A 12,702-nucleotide genomic window follows, 5' to 3' on the forward strand; every position below is an offset into this window, starting at 1 on the left:
GGTGAAAAATGATTTCTCACCTCAGTTTTAAATGGCGTCCCCTTTATATTCCTGATATACATCATTTTGCTTTGAGGTGTTTACTGTAACGGGCATTTTTTCCCTTCAGAATGGTCTAAGAACAATTACAGATCATGCACCTCCGAAAAACACAGATTAATAAACACAGCCCAATCTCACCCCATGGGAGATGAGCAAAGTCCAGTTACCCTTTCAACCTCATTTTGATTGTTTTACAATTGCCATTTGTCCTTTAACAACAGAGAAAAGAACCTGACTAAAGCAGACACAGAAACGTAGAGAAATAGGTGCAGGAGTAGGCCATTCGGCCCTTCGAGCCAGCACCACCATTCAATAATCATGGCTGATCATCTAAAATCAGTACCCCGTTCCTGCTTTTTCCCCACATCCCTTGATTCCTAGCCCTAAGAGCTAAATCTAACTCTCTCATGAAAACATCCAGTGAATTGGCCTCCACTGCCCTCTGTGGCAGAGAATTCCACAGATTCACAACTCTCTGGGTGAATTTTTTCCCCCTAATTTCAGTCCTAAATGGCCTCCCCCTTATTCTTAAACGGTGACCCCCCTGGTTCTAGACTCTCCCGACATGAGGAATATTTTTCTCTGTTTCTATGTTTCTACAATGTTCTATGTGTTACTAAGACTGTAGTATGTGCTAGGTACACAGCCACAGTTTCAACCTTCTTTAAAGCACAGAATTATTATGACACATGAAGAGGGCTTTGAGCATTTAAAAAAAAAAAAAATTATTATTTTTTTTTTTTTACAGAACTTTTTAGAAAACAAACCCTCCCACCCTTCCCCCCACCCCCATTATACTAACCCCAAATAAGAAAAAAGAAGAAAAGAAAAAAGATTAAAGATTAAAGACTGCCTGGGTGTTGGGGGTGCTGCACACGCCCCATGGAATTCCAAACAGAATAAACTGTATATATATATACATTTCTCCCAAAAGAACCATTGAGAATATGAACAATTCTTCTATATATATAGGCCCCTCTTTTGTATATAAGGACGCCAGATATTAAAAAAAGTATCATATTTGTTCCTTAAATTATAAATAATTTTTTCAAGTGGGATACAGTTAGAAATTTCATTATTCCAAAGGTCCATACTTAAATAGGAATCAGATTTCCAAGTAACTGCGATAGTTTTTTTGGCTACTGCTAATGCAATTTTTATAAATTCTTTCTGATATTTATTCATTTTAAGTTGTGGTCTTATTCCGTCAACATCACCCAATAACAAAAATCTTGGGTTGTATGGAAGTTGTATCCCGATAATCTGTTCTTTTTAAGGCACTTCACCTGTCCCTCTGCCTTGCTGTATTCTTAAAGCTCTGCAATTTATTTTTGGCAGTTGCCTCAGAACTTGTGAAGAGAGGAAATGGGGTTTTCAGGTGAGGCAGAGGTTCATTTGCACCTCCTCCAGCCTCATCTACTGTATCCGCTGTTCCAGGTGTGGATGCCTATGTATTGCCGAGACCAAGCGCAGGCTCGGCGATTGTTTCGCTGAACACCTCCGCTCAGTCCGCCTAGACCTACACGGTTACCCGGTTGCCAAACACTTTAACCCCCCTCCCACTCCCACACCGACCTTTCTGTCCTGGGCCTCCTCCACTGTCAGAGTGAGGCCCAGCGTAAATTGGAGGAACAGCACCTCATATTTCGCTTGGGCACTATTGATATTCGACTTCTCTAACTTCAAGTAACCCTTGCTTTCCCCTCTCTCCAGCCCTCCCCCTTCCTCGATCTCCGACCAGTCTGACTGTCCCCGATTACATTTTATCTGTTTGCTTTGTGGTCACCTTCTCCGAGCTAACAATGATCTATTCTACATTTTCCTTGATCTCCATCTCTTTTAGACAATAGACAATAGGTGCAGGAGTAGGCCATTCAGCCCTTCGAGCCAGCACCGCCATTCAATGTGATCATGGCTGATCACTCTCAATCACAGACATAATTTATCCTTCTGTGTCTCCCTCTCCCCTCACTCTCAGTCTGAAGAAGGGTTGCGACCCGAGACATCACCCATTCCTTTTATCCAGAGATGCTGACTGTCCCGCTGAGTTACTCCCACATTTTGTGTCTACCAATGGGTTCCAAATACCTTGGAGTGTACTTGGACAGTAAAGTGGACTGGTCCAGGAACGCTGAGGCCCTGTGGAAGAAGGGACAGAGCCGGCTGTACTTTTTGAGAAGGCTCTGCTCCTCCAACGTCTGCAGTGAGATGCTGCAGATGTTCTACCAATCGGTGGTGGCCAGTGTCATCTTCACCGCTGCCGTGTGCTGGGGCAGCAGGGCGAAGGTCGTGGACGCCAACAGGACCACACTGACCTTTCTGTCCTGGGCCTCCTCCACTGTCAGAGTGAGGCCCAGCGCAAATTAGACACACAGCACCTCATATTTCGCTTGGGCACTATTGATATTCGACTTCTCTAACTTCAAGTAACCCTTGCTTTCCCTCTCTCGCCATCCCTCCCCCTTCCTAGTTCTCCGACCAGTCTGACTGTCCTCGATTACATTTTATCTGTTTGCTTTGTGGTCACCTTCTCCGAGCTAACAATGATCTATTCTACATTTTCCTTGATCTCCATCTCTTTTGATGTCTCGTTTTCACATAATTTATCCTTCCTTATCTCTGTGTCTCCCTCTCCCTTGACTCTCAGTCTGAAGAAGGGTTGTGACCCGAGACATCACCCATTCCTTTTATCCAGGTGGGGAGAGGGGGCGGGGTAGCTCTGTTGGTAAGGAATGATATTCACTCCCTTGCAAGGAGTAACATAGAATCAGGAGATGTAGAATCAGTATGGATAGAGATGAGGAATTGTAGGGGTAAAAAGACCCTAATGGGAGTCATCTACAGGCCCCCAAACAGTAGCCTCGGCATAGGGTGCAAGTCGAATCAGGAGCTAAAATTGGCATGTCACAAATGTAATGCTACGGTGGTCATGGGAGATTTCAACATGCAGGTAGACTGGGAAAATCAGTTTGGTAATGGACCCCAGGAAAGAGAGTTTGTGGAGTGCCTCTGAGATGGATTCTTAGAACAGCTTGTACTGGAGCCTACCAGGGAGACGGCAATTCTGGATTTAGTGTTATGTAATGAACCTGACCTGATAAGGGGACTTGAGGTAAATGAGCCATTAGGAGGCAGTGACCACAATATGATAAGTTTTATTCTACAAATTGAGAGGGAGAAGGGAAAATCGGAGGTGTCAGCATTACAGTATAGCAAAGGGGATTACAGAGGCATGAGGCAGGAGCTGGCCAAAATTGATGGAAGGAGGCCCTAGCAGGGAAGACTGTGGAACAGCAATGGCAGGTATTCCTGGGAATAATAATAATAATAATAATAATAAGCATTTATTTTATATAGCGCCTTACCAGAAGCTCAAAGCGCTTTACAAAAACAATCATAACATAAAAACAAACAGACAAACTATCCTAACGGAAAAGCGGCGAATAAACAGCGCCAGCGTCCTCTCACGTCAGGGTCCGGCAGTATACAACACAAAGCACAGGACACACAGATACAATTTATAACACAAACAGCCATCACAGTGATTGCTCCAGGCACACCCTCACTGTGATGGAAGGCAAAGAAAAGTCTTATCTCCTCCTCATTCTTCTCCCGTGGTGCCACGAGGTGATCGAGGCTCCTAACTTTTTGAAGCCCCCACCGGGCGATGGAAAGTCCCAGGGCCGAAGTTGCAGGATCAATTTATCCCAAAGAGGAGGAAAGATTCTAAGGGGAGTAAGAGGCACCCATGGCTGACAAGGGAAGTCAAGGACAGCATAAAAATAAAAGGGAAGAAGTATAAAATAGCAAAGAAGAGTGGGAAGCCAGAGGATTGGGACTCTTTTAAAGAGCAACAGAAGATAACTAAAAAGGCAATACGGGGAGAAAAGATGAGGTACGAGGGTAAACTAGCCAATAATATAAAGGAGGATAGTAAAAGCTTTTTTACGTATGTGAAGAGGAAAAAAATAGTCAAGGCAAATGTGGGTCCCTTGAAGACAGAAGCAGGGGAATTTATTATGGGGTACAAGGAAATGGCAGACGAGTTGAACCGGTACTTTGGATCTGTCTTCACTGAGGAGGATACGAACAATCTCCCAGATGTTCTAGTGGCCAGAGATCCTAGGTGACAGAGGAACTGGAGGAAATCCACATTAGGCAGGAAAAAGTTTTGGGGAGACTGATGGGACTCAAGGCTGATAAATCCCCAGGGTATGATGGTCTGCATCCCAGGGTGCTTAAGGAGGTGGCTCTAGAAATTGTGGACGTATTAGTGATTATTTTCCAATGTTCTATAGATTCCGGGTCAGTTCCTGTGAATTGGAGGGTAGCTAATGTTATCCCACATTTCAAGAAAGGAGGGAGAGAGAAAACGGGAAATTATAGACCAGTTAGTCTGATATCAGTGGTGGGGAAGATGCTGGAGTCAATTATAAAAGACGAAATTGCGGAGCATTTGGATCGCAGTAACAACATGGATTTACGAAGGGGAAATCGTGCTTGACTAATCTACTGGAATTTTTTGAGGATGTAACTAGGAAAATTGACAGGGGAGAGCCGGTGGATGTGGTGTACCTCGACTTTCAGAAAGCCTTCGACAAGGTCCCACATAGGAGATTGGTGGGCAAAATTAGAGCACATGGTATTGGAGGTAACTAGTGGGGTACCGCAAGGCTCGGTGTTGGGACCGCAGCTATTTACAATATACATCAATGACTTGGATGAAGGGATTAAAAGTACCATTAGCAAATTTGCCGATGATACAAAGCTAGGTGGCAGTGTGAACTGTGAGGAAGATGCTATGTGGTTGCAGGGTGACTTGGACAGGTTGTGTGAGTGGGCGGATGCATGGCAGATGCAGTTTATTGTAGATAAGTGTGAGGTTATCCACTTTGGTGGTAAGAATAGGAAGGCAGAGTATTATCTGAATGGTGTCAAGTTAGGAAAAGGGGACGTACAACGTGATCTGGGTGTCTTAGTGCATCAGTCACTGAAAGGAAGCATGCAGGTACAGCAGGCAGTGAAGAAAGCCAATGGAATGTTGGCCTTCATAACAAGAGGAGTTGAGTATAGGAGCAAAGAGGTCCTTCTGCAGTTGTACAGGGCCCTAGTGAGACCGCACCTGGAGTACTTGTTATTGAGGGCGTGCAGCGTAGGTTTACTAGGTTAATTCCCGGAATGGCGGGACAGTCATATGTTGAAAGACTGGAGCGACTAGGTTTGTATACACTGGAATTTAGAAGGATGAGAGGGGATTTTATCGAAACGTATAAGATTATTAAGGGGTTGGACATGTTAGAGGCAGGAAACATGTTCCCAATGTTGGGGGAGTCCAGAACCAGGGGCCACAGTTTAAGAATAAGGGGTAGGCCATTTAGAACAGAGATGAGGAAAAACTTTTTTAGTCAGAGAGTTGTGAATCTGTGGATTTCTCTGCCTCAGAGGGCAGTGGAGGCCAATTCTCTGAATACATTCAAGAGAGAGCTAGATAGAGCTCTTAAGGATAGCGGAGTCAGGGGGTATGGGGAGAAGGCAGGAACGGGGTACTGATTGAGAATGATCAGCCATGATCACTTTGAATGGCGGTGCTGGCTCGAAGGGCCGAATAGCCTACTGCTGCACCTATTGTCTATTGTCTATTGACCAACAAGCTCATCAGGAAGGCCGGCTCCATCCTGGGGGTGGAGTTGGATTCATGGGGGGTGGTCTTGGAGGGGAGGATGCTCCTCAAACTGCAGAGCATCTTGTACAATAACAGCTCACCCCCTCCATGACACACCGGTCAACCTGAGGAGCACCTTCAGCAACAGACTGGTCCCATCAAGATGCAGCACAGAACACCACAGGAGATCCTTCTTCCCTGGGGCTATCAAACTATAAAACTCCTCCCCCTTCTGTCGTGGGGTAGCCTGAGACTGACTCCCCTCCCACCCCCCACCTCCCCACCTCCCCAATCCTTTCCACTCATTACTTTAATTTCATTTACCTTGTGTTTTATGACTGTTTGCAGATCACTTTCCCTCCTGGGATGAATAAAGTTCTATCGTACCATGTCGTAGGGTCTCGTGTTCTCCACAGATGCCTCCTGAGCTGATGGGTGTTTTCAACCATTTCGTGCCTTATGTTCTGCAAGGAAACATTGCACCAGATTCACACGTTGCACCAGCAGCTGTAGGGAGACGACTTGCAACTCATTCCACGCATAGATCTCAGCCCCTTTGCCCCACGTTACACAGATTACATGCTTCACACCCCCCTGTGTTCCCCCCCTACACACCAGTCTCTATCTCACACCAGTCTCCCACGCAGTCTCTATCTCACACCAGTCTCCCACAGTCTCGCTCACACACCCTCTCTCACAGTCCCTCTCTCGCACAGCCCCCTCTCTCACACACACAGCCCCCCTCTCTCACACACACAGCCCCCTCTCACACAGCCCCCCTCTCTCTCACACAGCCCCCCTCTCTCACACAGTCCCCCCCTCTCACACACAGTCCCCCCCTCTCTCACACACAGCCCCCCTCTCTCTCACACACAGCCCCCTTCTCTCACACACACAGCCCCTCTCTCTCACACACACAGCCCCCCTCTCTCTCACACAACCCCCCTCTCTCACACACACAGCCCCCCTCTCTCACACACACACAGTCCCTCTCTCGCACACACAGCCCCCCTCTCTCACACACACACACAGTCCCTCTCTCGCACACACAGCCCCCCTCTCTCACACACAGTCCCTCTCTCGCACACACAGCCCCCCTCTCACACACAGCCCCTCTCTCTCACACACAGTCCCCCCTCTTTCACACAGCCCCCCTCTCTCACACACAGCCCCCCCTCTCACACACAGCCCCTCTCTCTCACACACAGCCCCTCTCTCTCACACACACAGTCCCTCTCTCTCACAGACCCTCTCTCTCGCACACACAAGCTCTCTCTAACAGTGTGCCTATCACAGTCTCTCTCTCTCTCTCTCTCTCTCTCTTTCAGTCTCTCTCTCACTCCCTTTCTCGCTCTCTCTCACACTCTTTCTCTCTCAAGTCAATTTTATTTGTGCAGCACATTTAAAAACAACCCACGTAGACCAAAGTGCTGTACGTCAGTTCAGGTACTAAGAAACGAGCACACAATGGCACACAAACATAACAGCACATACATAAACAGTTCACAGCGCCCCCTCAGAGGGCCTCAAACGCTAGGGAGTAGAAATAGGTTTTGAGCCTGGACTTAAAGGAGTCTCTGTATCTCTCTTCCTGTCTCTCTCTGTCTCTCTCTCTCTTTTTTCTCCCTCTCTCTGTCTCTCTCACACTCTGTCTCTCTCGCTCTCTCTGTCTCTCTCCCTCTCTCTCCCTCTCTGTCTCTCTCTCTCTCTCTCTCTCTCTCTCTCTCTCTCTCTGTCTCTCTCTGTAGCCCTCTCTCTCTGTCTGTCTGTCTGTCTCTCTTTCTTTATCTCCCTCTCACACACACACACAGTCCCTCTCTCTAACATGGTCTCTCTCTCTCTCTGTATCTCCCTCACATAGTCTCTCACTCTCTCACACACACACACTTTGGCTCTCACAGTTTCTCTCTCAAACACAGTCTATCTGTCTCTCTCTCTCCCTCTCTCTCTCACAGTCTCTCTCAGTCTCCCTCACACACAATCTCTCTCACTCACTCACACACAGTCTCTCTCTCACACACAGTTTATCTCTCTCAGTCTCGCTCTCTCTCATACAGTATCTCTCTCTCTGTCTCTTTCACACACACACACTCTCTCTCTCTCTCCCACACACACACACTCCCTCTTTCTCAGTCTCCTTCAACCAGTCTCATTTTCTCTCTTACACACTCCCTCTCTCTAACAGCACCTCATATTTCGCTTGGGCAGTTTACACCCCAGCGGTATGAACATTGACTTCTCTAACTTCAGATACTTCCTCTGTCCCTCTATCCCCTCCCCAGTTCTCCCACTGTCTTCCTGTCTCCAACTGCATCCTATCTTTGTCCTGCCCCCTCCCCTGACATCAGTCTGAAGAAGGGTCTTAACCCGAAACGTCACCCATTCCTTCTCTCCCGAGAAGCTGCCTGACCCGTTGAGTTACTCCAGCATTTTGCGTCTACCTTCAATTTGAACCAGCATCTGCAGTTATTTTCCTACACCCTCTCTCTCTCAGTCTGTCTCTCACAGTCTCATACACACAGTCTCACACACACACACAGTCTCACACACAGTCTCACACACACACAGTCTCACACACACAGTCACACACACACAGTCTCACACACACACAGTCTCACACACACAGACACAGTCTCACACACACACACAGTCTCACACACACAGTCTCACACACACACACAGTCTCACACACACAGTCTCACACACACACACACAGTCTCACACACACACACAGTCTCACACACACACAGTCACACACAGTCTCACACATACAGTCACACACACAGTCTCACCTCTTGCTATTGAGGGCGTGCAGCGTAGGTTCACTAGGTTAATTCCCGGAATGGCGGGACTGTCCTATGTTGAAAGGCTGGAGCAATTAGGCTTGTATACACTGGAATTTAGAAGGATGAGGGGGGATCTTATTGAAACATATAAGATAATTAGGGGATTGGACATATTAGAGGCAGGAAACATGTTCCCAATGTTGGGGGAGTCCAGAACAAGGGGCCACAGTTTAAGAAGAAGGGGTAGGCCATTTAGAACTGAGATGAGGAAGAACTTTTTCAGTCAGAGAGTGGTGAAGGTGTGGAATTCTCTGCCTCAGAAGGCAGTGGAGGCCAGTTCGTTGGATGCTTTCAAGAGAGAGCTGGATAGAGCTCTTAAGGATAGCGGAGTGAGGGGTATGGGGAGAAGGCAGGAACGGGGTACTGATTGAGAGTGATCAGCCATGATCGCATTGAATGGCGGTGCTGGCTCGAAGGGCTGAATGGCCTACTCCTGCACCTATTGTCTATTGTCTCACACACACACAGTCTCACACACACAGTCTCACACACGCAGTCTCACACACGCACAGTCTCACGCACAGTCACACACACACACACACAGTCTCATACAACGTCTCTCATACAACGTCTCTCTCACACAGTTTCCTCTCACATTCAGTTTGTCTCCCTTTTTCTCGCACAGCCTGCCTCTCTCTCTCTCTCTCTCTCTCTCTCTCACACACACACACACACACACAGTCTCCCTCACTGGTCACACCGGGGTCGGCTGCCTGACCCTCTCCCGGGCTTGTCTGTGCCCGATGGTCCATGGAGAGGGAACACGCGGTGTCCACGGGGACTGGAGGCCTTCAGTGAACGCTGGCCGCCTCGGGGGGGTGGAGTGTAGACAGGGATGGGACTATTGTGTTATAATGACCGCCTGATGTACTGTGACTATTGACGGTCTTTGTTCCCTCTGGTGCACTGTAAAGTGAGAATACTGAATAAAGTCCTTGTTAAGGGAAACAAAGTTTCTCCCCCCCCCTCTCTCACACACAGTCTCTCTCACACACAGCCTGTTTCCTCAGTCTCTCTCTCTCCCCTCCCCTCCCCCCTCTCTCTCTCCCCTCCCCTCCCCCTCTATCTCTCTCCCCCTACCTCCCCCCCACACAGTCTCTCTCACACACAGCCTCTCTCTCTCTCTCTCTCTCTCTCTCTCTCTCTCTCCCCCTCTCTCTCTCTCCCCCCCTCTCTCCTTCTCTCTCCCCTCTCTCTCCCCCCCTCCCCTCCCCTCTCTCTCTCCCTCCCCCCTCTCTCTCCCTCCCCCTCTCTCTCTCCCCCCTCTCTCTCTCCCCCTCCCTCTCTCCCCTCTCTCCCCCTCCCTCTCTCCCCCCTCTCTATCTCTCCCCCTCCCCCTCTCTCTCTCTGTTCCCACACATCCACTCAGACCCTGCATTCACCCCCCCACACACACACGCGAACTCTCTCCCCCCCCCCCCTCTCTCTCTCTCTCTCTCCCCCCCTTCTCTCTCCCCCTCCCCCCCCCCCCCTCTCTCTCTCTCCCCTCTCACTCTGTTCCCACACATCCACACTCAGGCGCTGCATTCACCCCCCCCCCCCCCCCCACACACACGCGAACTCTCTCCCCTCCACCCCTCCCCTTCACACGCAGTCCCCACCACCACCACTGCCCCGTGTCAGGGCACAACTCGGAGCGCGTCTCCACCGCTCCATGGTGGGATCTGTATCTGGGCCCCAGCTGCCGCCGTGTGGTTTCAGCTCTGCGGTCCCGGCCTCCAGCAGGAAGTGCAGTCTGTACAAAGCAGCTGCCGTCTGTCTCCGACCCGGGAGCCGGAGCTGTGGTGAGGGTGAGGGGGGGCTGGGTCCAGCCGAGCCGGGCTGCGGTCCACATGAAGGGGGAGCACAATCGTAGGCGCCGCTCTCCCCGTTTCAAAAGATCCCCAGCCGGTATCACAGAGTGATTCAGCGTGCAAACAGGCCCTTCGGCCCAACTCACCCACACCGGCCAACATGTCCCAGCTACACTAGTCCCACCTGCCCGCGTTTGGCCCACATCCCTCCAAACCTGTCCTATCCATCCACCTGTTTCTTAAACGTTGGGATAGTCCCAGCCTCAACTACCTCCTCTGGCAGCTCGTTCCATACACCCACCACCCTTTGTGTGAAAAAGGTTACCCCTGAGATCCCTATCAAATCTTTTCCCCCTTCACCTTAAACCTATGTCCTCGATTCCCCTACTCTGGGCAAGAGACATAGAAACATAGAAAATAGGTGCAGGAGTAGGCCATTCGGCCCTTCGAGCCTGCTCTGCCATTCAATATGACCATGGCTGATCATCCAGCTCAGTAACCTGTACCTGCCTTCTCTCCATACCCCCTGATCCCTTTAGCCACAAGGGACACATCTAACTCCCTCTTAAATATAGCCAATGAACTGGCCTCAACTACCTTCTGTGGCAGAGAATTCACCACTCTCTGTGTGAAGAAATGTTTTCTCATCTTGGTCCTAAAAGACTTCCCCCTTATCCTTAAGCTGTGACCCCTGGTTCTGGACTCCCCCAACATCGGGAACAATCTTCCCGCATCTAGCCTCTCCAACCCCTTAAGAATTTTATATGTTTCAATAAGATCCCCCCTCAGTCTTCTAAATTCCAGCGAGTATAAGCCTAGTCTATCCAGTCTTTCTTCATATGAAAGTCCTGCCATCCCAGGGATCAACCTGGTGAACCTTCTCTGTACTCCCTCTAAGGCTAGAATGTCTTTCCTCAGATTAGGAGACCAAAACTGTACACAATACTCCAGGTGTGGTCTCACCAAGGCCCTGTACAACTGGGCATCTCCGTGCATCTACCCGATTTATTCCTCTCGTCATTTAATACACCTCTATAAGATCACCCCTCATCCTCCTGTGGTCCAGGGAATAGAGACCCAGCCTGCTCAACCTCTCCCTGTAGCTCACACCCTCTAGTCCTGGCAACATCCTCGTAAATCTTCTCTACCCTTTCCAGCTTGATAACATCTTTCCTACAACATGGTGCCCAGAACTGAACACAATACTCTAAATGCGGTCTCACCAACGTTTTATATAACTACAACATGATCCACCAAGCACTGCCTGACCCCAACAGTTTTGTGTTTACTTTTTGAAAGATAAACTATTTGCAGTTAAGAAAACATATACTGAATGATGCAACATGAAAGGACCTTGGTTCGGCTGCACTTAGAGTATTGTGTGCACTTCTGGTCTCCCCATTACTGGAAGATTGTGGAGGCTTTGGAAAGAGTACAGAGGAGGTTTACGAGAATATGTAGGAAGGAACTGGAGATGCTGGTTTAGACAATAGACAATAGGTGCAGGAGGAGGCCATTCGGCCCTTCGAGCCAGCACCGCCATTCAATGTGATCATGGCTGATCATTCTCAATCAGTACCCCGTTCCTGCCTTCTCCCCATACCCCCTGACTCTGCTATCCTTAAGAGCTCTATCCATCTCTCTCTTGAATGCATTCAGAGAATTGGCCTCCACTGCCTTCTGAGGCAGAGAATTCCACAGATTCACAACTCTCTGACTGAAAAAGTTTTTCCTCATCTCAGTTCTAAATGGCCTGCCCCTTATTCTTAAAATGTGTGGCCCCTGGTTCTGGACTCCCCCAACATTGGGAACATGTTTCCTGCCTCTAACATGTCCAACCCCTTAATAATCTTATACGTTTCGATAAGATCTCCTCTCATCCTTCTAAATTCCAGTGTATACAAGCCTAGTCGCTCCAGTCTTTCAACATATGATAGTCCCGCCATTCCGGGGATTAACCTAGTAAACCTACGCTGCACACCCTTACAACGAAGGTAGACACGAAAAATGTTGGAGTAACTCAGCGGGACATGTGTCAGCATCTCCGGATAGAAACGTCACCCATTCCTTCCATCCACCATTTTGTGTCTATCTTTACCACAATGTTGCAGGAAGGGACTGCCGACGCTGGTTTAAACCGAAGATGGACACAAAAAGCTGTGGTAACTCAACAGGACAGGCAGCATCTCTGGACAGAAGGAATGGGTGACTTTTCGGGTCTCCCCCTTGCCTTCTACCAGAGATGCTGCCAGTCCTGCTGAGTTACTCCAGCTTTTTGTGTCTATCTTCGCTTTACTGCAATGTTGCCTGGATTGGAGGGTTTCGGCTACCGGGAGAGGTTGGACAGACTTGAATTGTT

At 48.8% G+C, this 12,702-nt stretch overlaps 1 long non-coding RNA gene across 2 annotated transcripts in view; it reads right to left on the bottom strand.

Moving 5' to 3' along the window:
* The window catches only part of LOC144602724 (uncharacterized), a 28,138-nt gene extending 18,819 nt beyond the window's left edge, over nt 1–9,319 (bottom strand). Inside the window, exons 1-2 of one of the 2 annotated variants that reach the window (XR_013548491.1) lie at nt 9,269–9,319; nt 6,029–6,168 (exon numbers count right to left, since the gene is read on the bottom strand). This is a non-coding gene — a long non-coding RNA (uncharacterized LOC144602724). Of the gene's footprint in view, nt 1–6,028; nt 6,343–9,268 lie in introns of those variants that run through there. The other variant, XR_013548490.1, reaches the window with a different exon arrangement.
* Nucleotides 9,320–12,702: the final 3,383 nt, after the last annotated feature.

This window comes from Rhinoraja longicauda, chromosome 19, assembly GCF_053455715.1.
Source record: "Rhinoraja longicauda isolate Sanriku21f chromosome 19, sRhiLon1.1, whole genome shotgun sequence".
Lineage (NCBI taxonomy): Eukaryota > Metazoa > Chordata > Chondrichthyes > Rajiformes > Arhynchobatidae > Rhinoraja > Rhinoraja longicauda.